General features: G+C 40.5%; 1 long non-coding RNA gene across 1 annotated transcript in view; it reads left to right on the top strand.

The window, feature by feature from the left end:
• Positions 1-17,319: 17,319 nt before the first annotated feature.
• LOC115068096 overlaps positions 17,320-21,174 on the top strand; it is a 22,404-nt gene continuing 18,549 nt past the window's right edge. Inside the window, exons 1-2 of the long non-coding RNA XR_003847475.1 lie at positions 17,320-17,637; positions 17,956-18,383. This is a non-coding gene — a long non-coding RNA (uncharacterized LOC115068096). The remainder of the gene's footprint in view (positions 17,638-17,955; positions 18,384-21,174) is intronic.

The raw sequence follows: 21,174 nt of genomic DNA, 5'->3' as shown, positions 1-21,174 counted from the left end.
TATCTAGAGATCTTAAAAAAGATCTACTTTCTCTAACCCAGTAGTTATCAGTTACCAATAGTTCCTAGGCTAGGGCTGGGGCCTGCTGCCTGTTTTCCTCACTCTATGCTGGGTTTTTGTCTGGGTGAGTTGGCATGGGTCTTGTGCATGATGTCATCACTGTTGCAAGTTCATATGAACAAGTTTCAAGTGGCCTGAAAGTCTCTGTTTCTTTATGTTCATAAACCAGCCCTGACCCTTACAATCTTTCTGCCCACTCTTCTTATATAAAAGCTACTGATTTTTGTAAGTTGATTTTGTAACCTGTTACTTTACTAAAGGATTAGTCATTTCTAATGGTTTTTGGTGGAATTTTTGCAATCTCATATGTATAATATCATATCATATACAAATTGTGATAATGTGACATCTCCTTTTCAATTAGTACTTCTTTTAGGCGTGTGTCTGTATGAAGCTTGAGAGTACTTTGTTGAGAATCTTTGTGTCTATGTTCATTAAGGATATGGGCTTATAGTTTTCTTCTGTTGTTGTGTCATTATCTAGTTTTGGTATTAGAGTGACATTGGCTTCATAGAAGGAGTTTGGAAGTTTTCCTTCTGTTTCTATCTTCTTGAATAATTTAAGAAGTATTGGTTTTAGATCTTCTTTTAAAGTCTGGTAGAATTCTGCTGTGAATCCATCTGGACCTGGGTTTTTTTAGTCAGGAGATCTTGTATTATTGTTTCAATTTCCTTATTTGTTATGGGTCTGTTTAAGCTGTTGATCTCTTCTTGGTTTAACTTTGGTGATTTCCATGAATTTAGAAATTCATCAGTTCCTTTTAGATTTTAAATTTAATAGACTATAGGTATTTAAAGTATTCCCTTACAATGTTCTGGATTTTTTGGTGTCTTTTTTGATGTTTTCTCATTCATCTCTGATTTTGTTAATTTGCATTTGCTCTTTCTTCTTTTGGTTAACTGGGATAAGGGTTTATCTATCTTGTTTAAGTTTTCAAATAACCAGCTCTTACAGTCATTTTTCCTATTCTTTTCTTTATTTCCATTTCATTAATTTCTGCTCTGATTTTTGTTATTTCTTCTCATCTACTAGGCTTGGGTTTGGTTTTTTTCTTGCCTTTCCAGAGTCTTGAGTTGGTACTTTTAAGTCACTTATATATGCTCTTTCTGATTTTTTACTGTAGACTTTAAAAGCTATAAACCTCCCTCTTAGAATGACTTTTAAAGTGTCCCAGAGGTTTTTGTTGTGTTGTATTATCATTTTCATTTGGTTCCGGGAATACTTTTATTTCTTCCTTTATTTCTTCTTTGGCCCATTCATCATTCAGTAGTGTGTTATTTAATCTCCATGAGTCCATATAGTTATAGAGTTTCTTTTGCTGTGGATTTTAAGCTTTATTGCTTTGTTGTCTGGTAGAATGCATGGAATTATTTCAATGTTTTGTTAAGGTCTGTTTTGTGTCCCAGTATGTGGTCAATTTTAGGGAAACTTGCAAGGGCTGCTGCATAGAAAATGTGTTCTTTGGTGCTTGAGTGGAATATTCTGTAGAAGTCTATTAGGTCCATTTGATGTAAAATGGTATTTAAATTCAAATGTCTCTCTGTTTACTCTTTGTTGAGTTGACCTGTCTATTAGAGATAGTGGGGTATTGAAATCACCTACTATTACTGAGTTGAGGTCAATCTGTGTTTTATAGTCCTATAATACTGATTAGAATGAAATGACCCTATTTATCTTTTATGATTAGTTTTAATTTGAAATCTATTTTTTTCAGATTTTAGAATTGTAATAGCTCCTTACTTCTTAGTGCAATTTGCTTGGAATATTTTTTCCATCCTTTTCCCCTAAGGCAGTATCTACCTTTGAAGGTGAAATGAGTTTATTGAAGATAACAAAGAGATGGATTTTCTTTCTTTTAATCAATTCCACTAGCCTATGTTTTTTGATTGAAGAATTGAGGCCATTGATAGCTGGAGTTATCATTGAAAGATGTGTATTAGTTACTATCATTCTAACCGGTTTGTGTTCTTGGTACTATTTTGTGTTTCTATAATTATACTTTCCTTTATTTTCTTTCTGTAACCTCATTCCTATCTTCAGTACTTTGTGTTGCTTCGAGCATTGTATTCTCTCTAGGGCTGGTTTGGTGGACTTGAACTCTTTCAGCCTATTAATGTCATGGAAAACTTTCCATTCCCCTTTGATTATGATAGATAGTTTTGCTGAGTAAAGTATTCAGGATTTGCATTCATGGTCACCTAGACCTGGGATTACTTTGGTCCAAGCTCTTCTGGTTTTCATAATTTGTATTGAAAAGTCAGTTGTAATTCTGATGGGTTTTCCTTCATATGTAACTTGGTTTTTCTCTAGCAGCTTTCAATACCCTCTCTTTGTTCTGTACATTTTGTATTTTTACTGTGATATGCCATGGGAAGTTTCTATTCTTTTCCTATCTAATTAGTGTGTTTTGTGCTTCTTGAGTCTTTATAGATAAGTCTCTCCTTAATTTAGGGAAGTTTTCTTCTATAATCCTGTTGAAGATCTAGTCAATGCCATTGACCTTCCTGTGTGCTCATGATGTGTAGATTTCATCTTTTCATGGTGTCCCACATTTCCTGCGCATTTCATTCCTGTGTTTTTAAAACTTTTTCATAGTCTTTGCTGAAAGAATCCAGTTCTTCACCTTTGTTGTCAAGTCCAATATTCTGTGCTCCATTTCATTCATTCTATTTGTGAGACTTCCTCTTGTTGTTTCAAATGGAGTTATTGAGTTTTAAAATTCCATCTTCATTTCTGCTTGTGTTTTCTTCAATATTTCTATCTCTTCTGTGAATTCATTTCTCAAGTCCTGAACTGTTTTTGTTATTTGTTCAGCTGCATATTTATATTTTCTTGAGCTCCTGTTACAAGTTTATGTCTATCCTCTTTGAGTTCTTTGAGTAGTTTGTCTGTTATCTTTAACTTCTTTGATCAGGTTTGTGATTTTTCTTTTAAATTCTACATTATGGGGTTCTTCAGGGTGATTCTCATTGTAGTATACTTCTGTAGGACTGATATGTTTTGTTGGGGAAAAATTCCCTTGATTTTTTTCATATTATCTGTGTTTTTGCATTGCCATTTGAGCTTGAGCATATGGATGTCTTTTTTTGGCCGTATGTCTGATAGAAAATTCTATTCTACCTTTGTTAGTTGAATTTTGGTTCTGTTTATATTGTTGATGTAGCTTGGTTCCTTTTTGCTCAGGTATGAAAAGTTAGTTTGTATGTGTATCAGGCTCTCATAAGGTAGTAGGCTGGTCTTAGTAGTAGGAGGGTCAGGGCAGTAGGCCTGTGTCAAGGAGGTCAGGGTAAGGTGGAGGTGGGGGCAGCCTGTGGAGGGTCTAACAAACTATGCTAGAGGATTAGGCTATTCTGCATTAGGAAGCTAGCCCAGAGATCTGAGGCAGAACAGGAGAGGACTTGAGCCCAAAGCTAGAAGAACAGACTGGGTGGGGGGCGGGGGGGGAAGGGGGATGATTGGAAGTGCTCAGGCTTCAGGGAATCAAGATGCAGTGGGTGGGACAGACTTACCAGGGTAGTAAGCAGGCCAGTCTATATGAGACAGACCAGGAGGCCAGGGGATGGTGGGGATGGGGCAGACTGTGGAAGGTCAAACAAACTACTAAATAAAAATGTTCATACGTTATTAATTTCATTGTGTTGACAAAGTGAGAGTACATTCAAGTGATGAATGAGAGTTCTTTATAGATCATACTGACTCACTGACTGAAAGACATCATGATGATTCACTGCACTGTTGGGGCTGGCTTCCATAAAGATATACTTGTAAGGAAAACAGAGAGTGCTACTCAAGCTAAAGCTAGGGAGCACAAGGACTCAAAGGACTGCAAACAAAGTGAAGTCTCAGAATATCTAGAAATGCCACATTCCCTATGTAAGAATACCACTTACTGCCACTTCACACCACCCCCTGAATCTTTTCTTTAACACATGAGTTTCACATTGGGATTAAAAAACTCTTGGATTTCCATTTAAACAGGAATGGAGAGTAAATATTCTGAAGACTAGGCAAGTGATTAAGAAGTTTTAAGATGACTTCATGAAGGAACAGAAAACAATACAGGGGAAAAAATTTCAAGACCTGTGCTGAACAAAGGATAAGACTGGGAATCACAGTTCCTACACAGAGCTCAGTGAACAGTTAGACTCTGCAGAACTGGTAAGAGGATGTACAGGTGTGAAATAAGGATATATATTCTGCTCTATGCTTATAATTAATCAAAAGACTAAATTGTACAAAATGTAGTAGCCAGATTATTGAACGACACGTCATATCATTTTGGCATTTCTACTTAACAATCAAGAAAATATCACATGAAAGTAATAAAAACACTATCAAATTTTCCCCACCCAACAAGAAAATTGATAATGACATGAGTCCACTTAGTTGCCATTTGTAATATAGTCAGATTAAAGCCAGTCCCAATCTGTTCTAAGTATCATGCATAACTTAAGACTTGTGAGGGAACTGAAATTTGCATTCTTCAGAAATCATGAAAATAAGTTGTTTACATCATCCATAAGAATATTATTATTTTTGGAAAATTTTGACATTTTGAGTAACTTTAAGTTAATATAAGAGCAAATATCTCCTATCAGAGAAATTCTTATCATAAGAGAAATGCCTAAAAATGATTTACAACCAGGATGGAGCAATGGCTCCATTTAGAGTTGACTTTTGTGCAGGGTGATAGACAAGAGTCTAATTTTATTCTTCTACAAGTGGAGATCCAGTTTTGCCAGCACCATTTGTTAAAGATGCTGTCTTTTCTCCAGTGTGTGTTTGTGACACCTTTGTCAAATATCTGAAATTGCACACATTCATGCTTGGGTGTAATTATGTTCCATTGATCTACATTCGTTTTTGTGCCAGTACCATGCTGTTTTTATTACTATAACTCTGTAATATAGTTTAAGATCTGGTATGGTAATCCCCCCAGCATTACTGTATATGCTGAAGATTGTTTTGGCTATCTAGAGTCTTTTGTGATTCCATATAAATCTTGGAATATACTCAAAGAACTCATCCTATGGTAGAGATACTTGTACATCCATGTTTGTTACTGCTTTTTTTCACAATAGCTAAGAAATGAAAACAACCTAAATGTCCTTCAACTGATGAATGGATAATGGAAATGTGGTTCATTTACACAATGGAGTTCTACTCAGTGGTAAAGAAAGGTGAAATAATGAAATTTGCATGTAAGTGGATTTGGAACATTTTCTTCTATGATTTTTAAAAAAAATATTTTCTGTGCCTTTGACCTAGGTTTCCTTTCCTTCTGTGTAGGTTTGGTCTTTTTACAGTGTCCCAGAGGTCTTACATATTCTGTTCCTGACTTATTTTATATTTGAAAGTTTCTTTGTTTGAGTGATCTATTTCTCCATGCTTGTCTTCAAGATCTGATATTTTCTGTTCCATTTCCTACACTTCTTTTTTGCTTCTTTCCTCTAAGATTTTTGTTTGAGTTCTTGAGTTTTTCAAGTTTTATTTCAATTTGGCTTTACTTCAGAGATTCTGTGTCTTTACTGAATTCTCATTTTGTGTTTTATTATTTTAGTTCATTTTTTAAATTTTTGTTTGTTTTAATTTATGGAGAATTTCATACATGATTATAAGGTGTTTTGATCAATCGATTTGATCATTTTTTAAATTTAAAAAATATTTAGTTTACTATTTTTATGTGTATGAGTGCTTTGCCTGCATGTGTGTAAGTGTACCACATGTATGCAATGCCTGCAGAGGCTAGAAGAGGGTGTCAGATCATCTGGAACTGGAGTTATGGATGGTTGTTAGCTGTTATGTGGGTGCTGGGAATTGAACCCAGATCCTCTGGAAGAATAGTAAATGTTCTTAACTGCTGAGACATCTCTCTAGCTTCCAAGACAAAAGTTTTAGTTTTATCACATTTAAAAAAATTTTTTTAATTTAATTTTTGTGTATTTCATATAGAACATCTCAATCTTAATCATCTTTATACCCCTGTCTCCATTGACACTGTCCCATAGTGCCCCCCCTGGAATTCATGCATCTGTATTTGTGTTAAGGCCTATTGTGTCAAGTTAGTGTCCTCAGACATTCCTCAGTGCAAGTTCATCTACTGAGGTCTAGTCAGCCTAGCTAGAGTCCCTCACTAAGGAAGATCAGCTCTTCCTCACCTAGCAGCAATCAGTTGCCATTATTTCTTCAGCTAAGATTGGGGTCTGCTGTCTATTTCCCCAGTTCTATACTGGGTATTTGTCTGCTTGTGTTTGCATGGGACTTGTGTATGCTGACACCATTGCTGTAGGTTCATATGAACAGGGTCCTAAGAGCTTTTAGGACTCTATTTCCATATGGTAGTGCACCTCCTCCATTGTTTTTACAATCTTTCCATCCCCTCTTCCACAATGGTCCCTGAGTCCTACATGAGTGAAGTTTAAAATAGGAGTCCTGTCCAAGAACCAGCATTCTACAGACTCCTAATCTCTATGCTTTGGCCAAAAAGTCACAACCTTTTGTGTTGCTGGTCCTTGTTGCATGAGGGAGCTTCATTAATGAGAGTTGAGGGTTTCTTTAGTGACCTCTTTACCTCTGTTATATGTTCTGTGAGTCTTAGGTGTAGAGGTTGCATTGTAGATGTTTCACTTAGGCCTAGGCACTTCATAGACAATGTCTGTGTGTGGCCAGTTGTGGTACATTTTAATAGTCTCCAACTGGTGCAAAAGAAGCTTCTTTGATGAGTGGGGGCTGTGATAGTTGTCTGTAAATATAATGCCTAGCAAGTTTTAAAAACAAAAACGGAGGGAACCATATTAGTTCAACAACCTGAGAAAAAAATTACACATACAATATCTCTACATGAGTCCAAGTGTATAGCTAAAGGCTACATAACAAGAAACAGTGACAGACAGGAGAACCCTTCCTTTGAGTTGTTGGCTAGGGTAATCCAAGAGACTCTCCCCCAAATTACACAAGCTGTTGCCATGGCCCTTGATTGCCTCACAGTAGGGTAAGACCCTACTGCTGAAGACAAAACATACTTTGGACATAGGATTCAGAGCAGTGGAGCTGGAACTAACCTGGAAGCCACTTCCCCTGAAGGCTAGCTCTCATAGCTTTGGAGAGCACTATGAAGGTGACAAGGGAAAACATCAATTGGTGGTCTGACAGCAGCTTCAAGGTCAAATAACCACATCAACAGCTGGCACTGCATATGACATAGGGGCAGTAATGGTGCTTTTATCTTGGGGGTAATCAACAGCTACCTAATTGGACTAAAAGCCTGCTCAATGGGAGAAACTTCAAGTGTAGTACTGTCAACATAACCAAATACACATGGTTGGAGAGATCCTAGATCTTAAAGAAAACCCCAAGGCTGTCACATCCCTAGCCTAATGTGATTTATTACTATGTGCAAAAAATGTATCTTTATGCTTTAATTCTTTTAGTTAACTGCTTTTCATGTCTACTTTCAATCTTTTATTCATGTCCTCTTTGAGTTTCTTGAACATATTGATAGTTGTTATTTTGAAATCATTGTCTTGTATATGCATGAGATTGTCATTCTCAGTAAACATTACGATAAGGTTGTTAATTTCTGTAGCAGCAGTATTACCTTGATTATTTATGTTATTTGTGGGTCTATTTTTTTTTATGGTGCAAGAGCATAACTCTCACCTCAAAGGGGATAAGAGATAGTTTATTCTGGAACCAAATTTGAGTAACCAAGGCCTAGGAATACGGATTTAGGTTTCCCCAAATACCATGTTCCAATGAGGCAGCAGTTTCATGAACTTCTTATAGTAACAGAACAAAGACAGTAATAAACCAATATATTCTTCAAATATGTTGGTGGTACATTCACTAAGCAGGTCATAGAAAAGGGGGAGTGTGGAATTCTAATACAGGTCTCAGATGCTATGTGATGATATTCTTAGTTTTTGGATTGATGGGAACTGTCTCTTTGTTGATACAGTCTGTTAGTCACAAGAATGTTAAGTCAGAAACAGAGATGGGCAAGGAGTGGTTATTTATGGCTAAACATGACCCCAAACAAATTATAAATAGAGTCTGGGATCTGCAACATTTCAAACTCTCCACAGTCACTGAAGTGCTAATCAGTTGGTCAACCTTGTAGGAAGTTCAGTCTAAGATGAAAGATTTTTCTGGGAACTTTTCATTTACAAGACCTAGGCACCTGGACTTTTGTGGTGGGGTTTCTTGGTAGGGGTAAGTGATCTCCTCTTTGCTGAATGTTTATTTGTATCTTTGCTGTTTCCCCAACATTTGGGGTTATAATTCAGCTAAGTAGTGCCTGCTGTTCAGTTTGGGGGCTACTTTATGTTGATGTGCAAAGGGGGTGAAAGAAGAGGTCTCAGTTTATCTAGAGATAGGTGCAAATTTTTAGTTGGGATTGACTCCAGGATTGACTCCACAGGGTTCTGGGTCATGAGGGTGGGACAGGGGCTGCTGGGTGAACAGGTTGTCTGATAGGTTAGGCTGGGAACCCCCATTTCTGTGGCACATAGAGCTCAAATAGTAGGTAGTAAGGATATCTCAGGAGCCAGAGCTCAGGACCACAAGTTTGGGTGGGGAGAAGGGTCCCTAAGATCCAAGCCAGCCTGAGGGCTGAGATGGCTAAAGGGGCTCATCCTGTCAATACTAGGGACTGGGGAGAGGCACGCATATCTGGGATGGACAAGTATGCCTATGGCTGGAAGGAGCCAGAGAAACAAGATGGTGGGCTGCTAGGGAGTATCGGAAATGAAGATCTGGATGACAAGTCTAGGGACCAGAGAAAAGGCACCTGTCTGGGTTGGAAAAAAAAAAAAAAAAATGTGGTTTTAATCCTCTTTAGGAGTTAAGAGCCTCTAAATTAAACAAAATTAGAAGTCTTTTGTGGTGTGAATTACGCTGTTCTGGATGGTCTGGTCATACTTTTAGGCCACCCTTAAGTACAGGAAATAAGTTGCAAGAAATTCAAATTTAGCTTCCAAAAAGACAAGCAGTGCATATGAAAACACACAGGCTGGCAATGAAGGCAGGAACTTCCCCAGTGAAGGCCACGGAAAACCCACTGTCACCACCGACGCAGGTGCAGAAGCACTGGCGCTCAAGAGCAACCTACGGCTCAGGGTAAAAACCACACGCCCCTGGGTGGAGGCTTAAGATGCTAGTTAGACACGTGCAAAGCCTTTGCTGTGAAAATCTGCAGGAAGCCCATGCTAAGGCAGCGTAAAAGCCCCCAATCTGTGCCAAAGAAACAAGGGAACTGCTGAACTTTCTCCCTGTCCCCACTCACTTCCCTCTCTAAATAAACCATCTCTAACTTTGCTGAAAACAAACAACCCAAGCAACTACAACTACTTTATTTCTTAGAAAACTCTAACTTCATTTAAAAGAAACAGAAGTTATATTTTAACTCACAAATATAATGTGGTCAGTAGTTACTAAGTTTAAATACATAATAAAACGGGAAATGTAAACAATTTAGTGTATCTAATTCTTTAAGTAAAAGTAATCACTAAAATATTTTTAAATGCCATTTTATTGCTTCAATACATGTTTAACTAATTTACTAATTATGTTTAAGAATGTTAATAAACACTTAGAAGTCAGCTGTCTTTTTAGACTTACTGCTTTATAGATTTGAAGGGGGAGAGATAGTATGAAACTATTCTGATTTTTAAAATGAAAATAGTGAAGTAAGCTTATGAGATTTACTAGTGACTAGAATCAGATTCTAAAGCACCAGCAGAAGGCACTTCCCAGGGTGTTATTCACTGTCATCCACATCCATTGTTGAGCTTTGAGTCACCTGATCACTGACTTGATTTTTTTTTTTTTTTTTTTCTGGGAAGATATCATGGGATTCTTCAAATGAGGTAGGAAAGGTAGCATGTTGATTGAATGAGGCGAGGAGTAAACTGAGAAAAGTGGTAACGGGTGACTGCAGATAATTCTAGAAACGGCGTGCTGGCGTTGGAGTTTGGTCAAATAGTTCTGATTCTATTTCTTGTCTTTTCTTTTTCATTTTAAAAAGATTTAATATGATTCTAGTCAACAAAAGCTATTGATGTTAAAGACTGACTAGAGCTGGCAAGATCACTTAACAGGTAAGGGCACCTGCTATCAAGCCTGATAACCTGAGTTTGATCTCCAAACCCTTGAGGTGGGAAGAGAGAACTAATTTTGTGAATTGTCTTCTGTCTTCCACATGTATGCTCTGACATGTGAATGATCACACACACACACACACACACACACACACTATAAAACATATTTTAAAAAGACTCATTAATTTTCAAGTAAGCATTAGTTCTATAAATGATAGCATCACGCTAAATATAAAGAATACTTTTTCATATTGCAGGGTGTTTAGGATATTTACTTAACAGCGTGGACAGCTTTCCAGACTGCGACTCCAGGTAAAAGAAAATGAAATGGGCTGCAATTATCAAACTAAGGTGAAATGCTTACCTCTTTGTTACTGTTCCCGTGGTGTCTACTACGACAGTACTATTGGGTAACGTGAAAAATGAAGAAAACCAACGACATATTGAGAATAAACAGAAATACTGCAGCAATGGGAATATCAAAAGGTCTGGTGAGAAATAGACTGTCAAGACTTTCAGGATTGTGACACTAGTTCAAAGATCCCATTGTTTTCATTCCTGAAATACAATGTCAGTGAGCTTTAGGAGTAACCCATGAAACGTCATTTTCCTTGTACATCAGAAAGTAACATGATGAATAATACCAAAGGATCAGGCAATGAGATAAACCAACTGAGATAGCTGATGAAATTCATTTACAGTGGCAGAACTGCTTACGTCCACACAAATAAGTGTCTCTCATCTACTCCTTCTGACTCACTTGGTCTGTAGATAGCCCATGATATTCCTGCAAGACTTCTTGCATAACACCTTTTTAAAATGGCCTACAACACAACAAAACAAAACAAATAAAAGCAAAACATTTCTGAGTCTGGAAATGGACTGGGCCAAGATCATGGAGGACTCAAGGAAAGCTATCATAGAGGTAAAGCAGCCTTGCTGGGGACCAGGACATCCCAAAATAAGGAAAAGTTTGCTGGGTATGATGGCACATGCCTGTAATCCTAGCACTTGGGAGGCAGAGGCAGGTGGATCTCTGTGAGTTCAAGTCCAGCCTGGTCTACATAGTGAGTGCCAGACTAGCTGGGGCTATAGGAAGACCCTGTTTCAAAAAGACAAAAAAAAAGTTCTTCCTGGATACATTATGTTCAACTAACTCCCATTTGAATTTATTTTCCTGATCCTGCCTCATGAGCTTTTACCTCAATGCACATCCTCCTCTTAAGTTAGTAAAATTAGAAGCCTTATCTACCCTACCTTCTTTTTGTAATGCAGTGTCTGAATGGGTTGCAAATACATCCATTAGATTTCAGACTTACTCCTTTGCTGTCTGCTCCCATGACCACAACCTTGCTGTGAGCCCCTATTACCTCATGTCTATTTTACTTCTGTAAATGGTCTCTTGGATGCAAATCTTTCCCCTCAATAATGTGTCACTAGGGTTACAACATAAATGTGATTGCATCCCTCTCCAGCTTGACAATATTTAATAAGAAACATCTTTACATGGTATAGGAGTTTCAGCGCAGTTAATGTTGGGACCACAAAGGAAAACTTGACAAACAGAAATGAGAGATCCACAGTGTGGATTCACCACCATTAACCACCAAACAGCAGAGTGGGAACTGATGGAAGGGAGCAGTCAGTGTACACCTTCCCGGTGTCACAAACAGCAGCCATTGCTCATCTGACACTTACTGCTTTAGTTCTCCTCCCGACCCTGGTTTCCCCACGGCTCCAAGAATGAAGGAAGTCCTGGATAGCAAGCAAGATCAAGATCAGAATTTTCATGCAGTCCATCCCTTCTGAATACCAAAAATCAGGTGGCACAAGAGAAAGGAATTCATTTTTTAATACTCGATTTATTTTTTAATTATGTGTATGTGTGGGGGTCTATGTACTGAATGCAGGTGCCTGTGGAGGGCATCTAATACCTTGGAGCAAAGTGTGAGCCACCCAGTGTGGGTGATGACAACTGAACTCTGCAAGAGTAGTGTGCGCTCTTAACTGCTGAGCCAGATCTTCAGTCCCAAGTCATGAATTCTTCAAATGAGGCTTCCAGACGGCTTAACATCAACTGTAAAGCACCGTATACTTCATACACAATGAAGACTGAGACTAATAAATTTATGCCAACCTGGTTTGTTAATATAGTCTTGAGTTTCTTTATATCGTAATTAAATAGTTGCTTAAATATTGCCACTTTCTACCTAAAGAATTAGTTGTATGTTTGCATTTAATTTTATAATTCAGTTCCTTTAATTTCATTTATTAAAATTTACCTACTTTTTCTGCACTCACAGTCATTTGCTATTAGGATTTCCCTCCTCAAACTATTAAATACTATTAATTTCTTGGTTGGCTTGAATAAATGTGTTGGCATGAAAACAGATTACCTATGTTTTTAGATCTGTCATCTATTATCTATCAGTTACTCCTTTAAACGTAGAGTGCACACTTACATTTCATCTGGTGATAGACTTCTATGATCACAGCTTTTTGTTTCATTTGATGTCAGAATGCGTCCATGCTGCTTCCTCACACACAATGAGGGATGTTCAGAGGCTGCTTTTCTCTTTTTTTCCAGTGCAGTGTTCAGTCCAGGACTTCTTAGGAACTGTCTTGTGGCGTGGTAGCCAGGAAATAACTGACAGACTCTCTTGTTTCTCTAACCTTCTCAGTAAAGTTGTGAGCCAAAGCAGAGCCTCCTCCCTGTGCTCAGGGCTTTTCTTAAGTTATGGTGGGAAAACCATAGATTTCTTATGGGTCCCTGCATCAAATTTTGGACTTCTTGGTGTAGGAAACGTTTCCTTTAGCTAGATTCTATTTTCTCCATTAGTAAATTCTTTCTGTCCATTTAATATCTCATAACTTTCCCATCCATCCCTCTCCCTTCCTTCCCTTCCCTTCCCCTTCCTTCCCTCCCTACTCCCTCCTTCCCTCCTCCCTCCCTCCCTCCCTCCCTCCCTTTCTTCCTTCCTCCTCCTTTCCTTCCACTTGAGGCCAAGGAGTCAAACTCAGGGGCTCACACAGTCTAGACAAGCAAATGCTCTGGCACTGAGTTGCCCATATTCCTACATTTTCTGTAGTTATTTTTTTCTACATTGACTCCCTCCTTCCTTCCTTCCTTCCTTCCTTCCTTCCTTCTTTCCGTCCCTCCCTCCCTCCCTCCTTCCTTCCCTCCCTCCCATAGGGAAAGTTGAAAGTTGATATGAACCCACACTGACCCAGTAAGCTTCCTTCCTTCCTTCTCTTCCTCCTCCCTGTCTTGCATTTCTTTCCTCCCTTCCTTTCTCTTTTGTGTAGTATATAAAAATGGTTTTCTTGATTTTGTATTCCTCTGGCTGTTTCGATTAGAAGTGGATATTAATGGCTCTAAGTTTGCCTATTTAGAATTAAATTATTAGACTTTCAAATTTTCTTTTTCGAAGTACCACTTCTGAAGTTAACTTCGTATGTGGATTTGTATTGCATTTTTGAAATTTTAATTGCTATGCAATCTCTTATCTTATTGTTACTTCACCTCAGCTCAAGGCTTTTTTTTTTTTAAATCAATATTCTCTTCAGTTCTTCCAGAGCTTTACTTAACATACAAGGACCTTGTAAACATGCCTTCTGGTCACTCTGAGAAATCTTTTGGCATCAGCCCCCGTCGTCTACCTTGTTTGACACACGATCTTCGTTCTAGTTTGCTTGCAATTGCTGTAACAAAACACTCTGACCAATACCAATGTGGGAGGAAAGGGTTTTGGTGACTCTCCCAGGTCACAGTTCATCACTGAGAGAGCCCAAGGTAAGAATTCAGGGCAGGAACCTAGACACAGGAGCTGAATGAAACATAGGCCATGGAGGAACACTGCTTGCTGCCTTGCTCCCCTAGTCGGTGCTCAACCCGATTTCTTATACAATACTGGACCACCTGCCCAGGTGTGGCACCGCCCACAGTGGCCTAGACACTCCCACATCATTCAACAATCGAGAAAATGCCCTACAGATACTGCCAGAGGCCAGTCCAATGGAGGAAATTCCCCAAGTGAGGCTCCCTTTACCCAGGGATGTCAAGTTGACAACTAAAGCTTTCTAGCACAATCTCTTTGTTGTCCATTTCTCCATACAGTAGGCTAGCTGGCCTGCCAGCTTCCAGGGATTTTCTGTCTCTGCCTCCCATCTCAGTGTAGGAACACTAGGATTTCAGATGTACACTAGCACATCAGGCTTTATGTGGATTCTGGGGGTCAGAATGTAGACTCTTCCACTTGTGTGGTCAGCGCTTTGCCCACTGAGTCACCTCCCCACCCCTGTCAGAGTAATGCGGCTGATACTTCTTAGTTCCTGTCATAGTAAGTATTTTCACGGGTCCTAGGGAGGTCTTCCTGTCCAGGTTTCATTTTACTTATCTGGAACCAGAAAAAACCTTGACAGTTCAAAATAAGATAATTGTGTTCACAGATGTCAATGTGTTTTAAAACAGTGGTTTCAAGTTGCAGCAATGCTGCAGTCATCAGGGTGGCTCCGGTGTCCTCCTCCCAGAGTTTACCCACAAGGACAAAGCACACTCCCGTTTCCTCACTTCTCGCTTCCTTTCCATGTCCCTGTAAGCTCTGTTTTCTATGTCTATCACCCGAGTTTTCCCAAGTCTTGAGAAACATGAAGAGACAAACATGAAGCACAGAATTAAGACTCTGGATACTTAGAAATTCCAGTAACCTAAGGAAAGGATGATCTGTATTTTCTCGGGTTCTATGAAAGACAGGATAAACAGACTAATGTTACTATTTTTCTCTCCATTTTTAAAACATTTCTTTAGGGCAACAAGGCTACCACATTTCTGTGCTGCACGTGTGTATTTCCCATCTCTTTGCTTAGTCCTGGTCGATTAGTTTTGTGGTTTGCGCTGTCCCTGTAGGTTGCTGTCTTCGTGACCTCCTTTCAGTGTCAGTTTTCAATGTTGTATGAATTTTGATATACTTTGTGTTTTCTGAAATATTTGTGGCAAGGTTGGAACAACCCTTATAAATCTTACTTATTGAAGACATTTTAATTCCGTTTTAAAAAATGACAATCTACTCATTGCGGAAACAGGTATAGAAGAATAAAGAAAACCCAGGAATCTTTCAGGTGTTGATGTTTCTAACTTCCTTATGAGTGTGTGGGTATGAGTAATAGATGTTGTTACTATTACTCCTTAGACAAGCCAGAGAAACGTGCATCAGTCTCTATTTACACAATGGCAGAAGTATATATTATTATAAATCACTTTGTGTTTAGTTGCAAATCATAAAACTATGGCAGTGTGCTGGTAATTGAGGCTTTTCTGCATTGTAATGCGCTTGAGCAGAACCTACGGCTATGTCAAAAGTTCCAGCCTACATCAACGTCGACCTGAGCTCCTTTGTCTGTGCATTGGTTTCCGGTTTGGACTTTCAGCACACTCCAGTTTATACTTATTGGTGCTTCTATTTTTGGCAGAGGTGTTTTTGCTTACAGAAAATGTTCAGTCAGTAGCACCGATTGAAAATACTGTTTCTGGTGAAGCAGCACTTTTTCTACTGTAGGTAGCTGGCACTGTGATCATTTTCAATCCATAGTTGACTGAGCGTGCTCAAAGTTAGGTATAGTTTTCCAGACATAAAAGAGAACAAAGGAACGGAAATCTAATGATGCCTCTGCATTGGGGGCAGGGCCTGGGGGAAGCTCATGATCTCTGCAACTGTCTTCTCTTCTTGACCACAAGGTGAAGCATGCATGGTGGATGCTGGAGGTCATCTAGACCTCTTCTTTCAGTCACGCTGAAACTCTACAGAGAAATTTACTGAGTAATGTTGAACAAATTGTAATTTAATTCAGCTCAATATTTTAATATTTTACTGTTTTTATTTTATGCGTGTGAGTGCATTGCCTGCATGTATGTAAGTGCACCCATGTCATGCAATGCCTTTGGAGGTGAGAAGAAGGTGTCAGGTCCCCTGGAACTGGAGTTAAGAGTGATTGTTAGCTGCCACGTGGGTGCTGGGAACTGAACCCTGGTCCTCCACAAGAGCAACCAGTGCTCTTAACCACTGAGCCATGTCTCCAGTTCCTTCAGTTCAACATTTCAATCGCATCATTTTATATAGAGCATTTTATTTCAAACTCATAGTAGTCTGTGGACATCAGATTTTGCTATATTTACTTATTTATGTAAGTGCATGACCATAAGGAAACAGGGTTTTTTCAGGCTTTTGAGGATTTGCTCATATGAGCTTATTTATATCAATGGTAGCAGCATGCACAAGACCCATGCAAATCAATCAGACAAAACCCAGCATAGAACTGGGGAGATGGGCAGGAGGCCTCTGCTTTAGCCAAGAAGCTATTAGCAGCTGATCACTGCTACGTGAGGGAGAGTTGCTCTTCTTCAATGGAGTGATAAACAGGCTTCAGTGAATAAACTCACACCGAGGGACATCTCGGTACACAAATTTCACTCAGTAAGCCTTAACATATATGACAGAATGCATGAAATCCGGTGGGCAGGCTATGTGGGGCAGGGGGTTTAAACAAGGGAGGAGTCTAAATATGATTAAGATGTATTATATGAAATGCACAAAAATCAATTAAAATATGCATTGAAAAAATCTTTTTCTGTTAACATAAGGCCTTCACTGCTTGCTAACAATAGAGTATATTTTAACATTCTATTAATTTTAAAATAAATTCCTCTTAATTACAGCAACTCAGAATATTCACATGAACTATTAGCTTCATAATATCTTAAATGGGGAAAACATACTTGGCATTTAGTTAAAGATGAGTGAAATCATCACTGAACAAAAGCAGAAATACTGAAAACTAGAAAACAATAAAGTTTTTTTTAAAAAAACTCTCAAGATAAATAAAGCTTAGATGGCATAAAAAGCCGGAAGGAAATGTGTTAACTCACTTCCCCTGCCCCTGAATGTTGGTAGGGGGAGATGTCGGAGACCACGCTGCCTGGCAGCCCTCCCTGCCCCCCAGGGCAAACATCCTCTGGAGAACTTGCTGATCAGTCCTCCCTGCCCCCTAAGATAAGCAACACTTCCGATGAGTTAAGATAAGTTTGAACAACTACCAATTTCCTTAGCCTGCACCCAGACCATGTCCCCTCATCCTAAGGGACATTCATTTACCCCGTTGAGACAACACCTTCCCTCCCTCTTCCCCAGCTAACTTCCTGCTTTGACCCCTATAAGAATCCCTGTGAAAAAATAAACTTTGGCAGCTTGATCAGAGTTCTTTGTCTTACTGTCATTCTTCGTGTCTCTTGTCCCATCATTCCAGGTCCCTGGGAGTTCGAGTCTCCATCTCCCGCCCTGCTGGCCGGGGCAAAGAAGGAATGAATGAGTTACAGTTCCTTGTGCCAAAACCATAATTCTTGCCCAAGTTTGAGGATACCCTTGGGTCCTCCCTGGATATAGACCTTGTCCTTGATCATGGGTCCAGCAGGTTTCTTTAAAACTGAGTAAGTAACTACCTGGAATTTGGTATACTTCCCTTCTACTTTAAGGGTCACCATAGGCTCCAGGTGATTCAGGGAGAAGCCTTGGCTCCGTCATTGTTCAGTGGCAGGCAAGACAGAAGCTGGTTTCTTCTGTTTTAGAGGACATTCATTTTTCCAGTGGCCCTTTTCTTTACAGTAGGCACATTGGTTCTTTTCCAATTTAAGTCTCTTGCCTGTGCCTTTAGGCTGCCTGTTATCACCTCATTGGGGTTGAGGCTGGTGGCTTTCCCCAGGCTGCCACTGAAATCTTTCTAATTTCTTTTCCTTGTTCCTTTGCAGGGCTATCTCAGCCATGGTAGACCTTCTGGGCAGTTTCTGCCATTTCAGAGATCAGCTTTCCCTCAAACACTTGTAACTTTTGGAGCTTTCTCCATATGTCTGGGGCTGACTAAGAAATGAAAGCCATATTAATGGTTTTTCAGTTCTCAGGTGCCTCTGGATCGATAGGAGAGTAGAGGCGATAGGCATTATAAAGCCTTTCCAAAAGGTGGCAGGTGACTCATCTGGCTCTTGAAGAGTATCACTCACCTTGGTGAGGTTGGTGGGTTTTCTAGCTGCCACCCATAATCCCTGCAGCAGAGTCTGGCGATACTGAAGCAAGTGCTCCCTACCTTGATTGGTGTTGGGGTTCCAATTGGGAGCAGGCTGCCTCTCAGAGTTCCTCCGAAGTCAACAGGATCTGCAAAAGCTGATAACAGTCTTCCCAGGTGGGTAAATGAATGGTAAAGATTGAACTGAGGAGGCCTATAAGGCCTTGGGAGTTTTCAGAAAAGGAAGGGTTTTGGCTTTTCCAATTATATATAGTCAGTGGTGGAAAAGGATATATATATCAGGACAGACGGGGCTGTCCGGGACCTGGGGTGCCACCACTTCCCTCAAGGAAGGAACGGGGGTGGAGGGGCTGGAGAGATGGCTCAGCGGTTAAGAGCACTGACTGCTCTTGCAGAGGACCTGGGTTCAATTCCTAGCACCCACATGGCGGCTACGAACCGTCCTTAACTCCAGTTCCAGGGGACTCCGAAGCCCTCTTCTGACCTCCATGGCATTGTGCAACATGGATGCACTCACATGCATGTAGGCAATACACTCATACACATAAAATAAAAATAAAAAATAAATAAAATAAAAATAATTTTTTTTTTTTAAAAAAAGGGAAAGAACAGTGCAGGGACAGGGGCTGGAGGGAGAAGTCTAGGAGATCCGCAAAAGCTGATAACAGTCTTCCCAGGTGGGTAAATGAATGGTAAAGATTGAGCTGAGGAGGCCTATAAGGCCTTGGGAATTTTCAGAAAAGGAAGGGTTTTGGCTTTTCGAATTATATATAGTCAGGGTCTCTCAGAGGAAGGGCATAGGGAGGTGGTCTGACAGGGTCTTCTTTAGGAACAGGCTAAATCCACTGAGGGGATCTAGCTGTTGGAAGGACTGGCTTAGAGCCGGGGGTAGAACCCAAGGGAGACTTCGTCTTAGGCTGACATTTGGTGAGCCAGGTGGGCGGGTTTTCCAGGAGGTTGACCCAGGTGACAATATAGGGTATCTGGTCTGGGTGATGATCATAGGAATTCCTGCGGACAGCATAGGCAAGGTTAAGGTTAAAAGAGCCCTCAGATGGCCAGTCGAGGAGGCCTGGGATTTGCATCTAGTCTTGCTTACAGAGGGTGTGTAAGTCTAGGGGCTTTAGGCTTAAAGCCCATCTCGCGTCCTCCTTTCCTGAAATCAGAGAAGTTAGTCAGCATGCATTCTAAGGGAGAACACGACAAAGAGGACAAAGACTGGCCCATAATGGGAGTCAGACAGAGAGCTACACCAATAATGGGTTTACTCTAACACTCTTGGAGAGTTATACTGATAAGTGGCTTACCCCAAATAAGTGGAATAGGCTGGCGTGGGGCGTGCTCACGGGTGGTGGCTATGTTCAATGGAGAACTGAGTATATAGAAAATTGCAGGGAATTGGCCCGCTGTAATGAAAAAAAATTATCTCCAAAAACCTGGTCCTTTAAAAAACTTATGGGAGACAGCCCTCATAACACTAATGAGGTCCAAGGCTGCTTTCCTCCTGGCTTATTAACTCAGGTCCAACAGGCCTTGGAGCATGGAAGCACCTGCCTCCTAAGGGATCTGCTACTACCTCTTTGACAAAGATCAGGTAAGGACCAGATGAACCATACAGTGACTTTATTGCCCGATTAAATGAAACAGCCGAAAGGCTTTTTGGAGATGGTGAGGCTGATAGTCCTTTTATTAAACATCTGGCCTTTGAAAACGCCACCCCTGCCTGTCAAGAGGCTTTGCGCCCTCACAAGTGTGGCTCCCTTTCAGACTACATTAAGCTCTGTGCTGGTATTAATTCTGCCTGTCATGTTATGGGAATTGATCTGCCTCTCATGCTATGGGGATCGCTATAGGAGCTGCCCTCAGAGGCGTAAGTATTGGCTAGCCTCCAAAACTTGTTTTAATTATAACAAACCTGGCCATTTTTTCAGAGAGTGTACTCCTCCTCGTGCATCTGCTTCTGAGTCCTTCTCCCTCCTCTTTGTGCCTGCACTGCTTCAGAGGCAAACACTGGGCCTCTGAATGCAAGTCTAAAATAAATATACAAGGACAACCTTTACCCCCTAAACAGTCGGGAAACTTCCAGTGGGGCCAGCCCCAGGCCCCTACTCAGAGGATAGGCCCAGGGGCTATTCAGTTTGTCCCCCCAGCTGCTCAGACTCTCCCTACAGCAACCCCCAACCCCCATCCTACGCCCACCAATCCGTTTCAGACCTCTGGCGTGCCACAGCAGGCAGCACAGGATTGGACCTCTGTGCCTCCACCTACTCAGTACTAACACCCAAGACAGGCCCTCAGATCCTAGCTACAGAAGTCCATGGCCCTTTGCCTTCTCATATGTTTGGCTTAATATTGGGAAGAGCTAGCTCCACACTTAGGGGACTTCACGTGGCCCCCGGGGTTATAGATAATGATTTTACAGGCGAGCTTAAAATACTTGCCTCCACCCAGGCCAGCATACAGACCATTACCCCCGGAGATTGCCTGGCACAGCTCAATCTGCTCCCCCTTAAACATGTTAATAATAATTTCTTTAAAAAGGATTTAAAGGATGGCCCTCCTGGGTCCTCTGATGCATATTGGGTCCAACAAATTTCCCATGATCGCCCCTCCCTTAAGCTTTTTCTAAATGGCAAGCCCTTCTTAGGAATCTTGGATTCTGGGGCTGATGCCACAGTAATCTCCAAAAAGGACTGGCCTTCAGCCTGGCCCTTAACAGCCTCCTACACCCACTTACAGGGAATTGGCCAGTCCTCCAACCCTCAGGTCAGTCCCCAAACACTAACCTGGACTGACGAGGAAGGCAACTCTGGCACTGTAACTCCCTTTGTAATCCCGGGATTGCCTGTTAACCTCTGGGGACGTGATATTCTTACACAAATGAGTGTTATTATGTGGAGTCCTAATGAAATTATTGCCAAACAAATGCTTAATCAGGGATTCCTCC

The sequence above is a fragment of the Nannospalax galili genome, unplaced genomic scaffold (genome assembly GCF_000622305.1).
Source record: "Nannospalax galili isolate Female #2095 unplaced genomic scaffold, S.galili_v1.0 scaffold27, whole genome shotgun sequence".
Classification (NCBI taxonomy): Eukaryota; Metazoa; Chordata; class Mammalia; order Rodentia; family Spalacidae; genus Nannospalax; species Nannospalax galili.
Note: the sequence above shows the minus strand (reverse complement) of the source record. Positions and strands in the feature narration are given on the sequence as shown.